The following is a 1,803-nucleotide window of genomic DNA, read 5'->3' on the forward strand; positions in this document are numbered from 1 at the left end:
CTAACCCTGGAGTGGTGTATAGCATGTCATAGAAAAAGGCATTTTTGTACACAACGATATACAGCTGTATGGGCTTTCCAGGCGATTTTATAATTTCACATCACGGAGTACATAAATCAACAGCTCCATTTGTGGATTTATTGTGATCAGAGATCAGAGAAATCAATATTCTGAAAACCCAATACAAATTACACTGAACAGGGATGATGACGTAGGAGCCTCACATATTTCAGAAATGTAGCGATGTAATATCGCGTGCTTAACAAGTTCATGTGTAGAATTTATTCATGCCTTCTTTTGTTCTGCTTCCTTGAGCCCCTACTCATACATTCTTATAGTGAGGCTACCATGTCATCCTCCTTGTTCATTGTGAATTGTTAGAAATTTTGAAAACATTCTTATTCCTCATCCTAATCACTCTAAATTCTGAAACTCTGTACTCAGTATAACTAATTTATAGTTGTTTATATGTTAAAGTCTGAAAAATCATTCGGAGTCTCCTGTTATAAAAGTGTGAAGTGATACGAAGTATGAGATGTTGTTAAACTGTAATAGCCCCAGGGATTTAGCATGAATTACAGTGCACTCCAGTTTCAACAAACTCCTCTGGACCAGCGGTTTTCTTTCGTTATATCAAAAATTCGGTAAAGCCGAACTGTAAAGTAGGCTGCATATTGTGAAGATAATCATATAGACGAAGATTTTAGGACCTGTATATTTGCACGTACTTCGTTGTAACGAGAATTTCGTTATAACCGTGTTCGTTATAACGAGATTGCACTATACATACAGCTAAAACAGTGTGCTAATATTCCAGTCGAGTCATAGTGACTGTATTAACTGATTGGTAAATGTAATACAACGTAGTACTTAAAAAAAAAAAAAAATGCTTTCAGCACCTCGACATAGTGGCCTATGCAAGCTGCAGACATGATTACAAAAAGCGGCTACACTTTTTCCCCAAACAATTAGTACTGTTATAGGGCCTAAAATTGTTAGTAGTATTACTAGTGATATTAGCAATACAGTACGTGATTATAATTATTACTATTATTGTTGTTATCATTATTGGTATTATTTTTACCATTATCATCATTTTGTTATTACTTTGCGATGGTGAGATGGATGCTATTTCTTGCAAGATTTAAATCAACGGGACTCATGCATGCTTTCACTAAGTAGTAATATTCACAGCTAAATAAACGATGTGATGATGTCACCACCGCTCACCTCTCCCATTGGCCTGTTCATAAAGATATGCAAAATAGGAAAATATAATACTCATCCTAAACCCAGTAAGTTTAGATGAATTTTGCCGAGTGCCTGGTAACTAGAATTGCCTTCATGAACTTCTAGAAAGGTCATCACTGGGATGCATTGTTACACAGTAAACATTTATATCATATATCATATGTTAAGATGTCATGTTGTGCAGTCATGTTTTACACCTTTCTTTAGTTGGCTTGCTTTATAGTGCAAAATACTACTGTATACATTGTAAAGTAGCTATAGCAGTCTACAGTAACCTTCATGCGTGATGTTACACTTAAAATAGTTGTACATGCATTTTATTGTACACGTACCTGATATGTAATTTCATTTTAAATGTAATTTGAGTCTCATCTATTAATGTCTACATATTTCCCATGTACTATTTTCATGACAAGTTTTAGGACATATTTAAGATAGCTACAACCGTATTGTTTGCAAAGATGCCATTTCTATAGTGTTATATCTATGTGATATGAAACCCAGTGGAGTGTAGATAAATTTGCCAAGTGTCTGGTAACTAGAATTATCTTC

The sequence above is a fragment of the Diadema antillarum genome, unplaced genomic scaffold (genome assembly GCF_040938485.1).
Source record: "Diadema antillarum isolate AM-2024a unplaced genomic scaffold, OU_Dant_1.0 seq00000234_RagTag, whole genome shotgun sequence".
In the NCBI taxonomy this organism is placed as follows: domain Eukaryota; kingdom Metazoa; phylum Echinodermata; class Echinoidea; order Diadematoida; family Diadematidae; genus Diadema; species Diadema antillarum.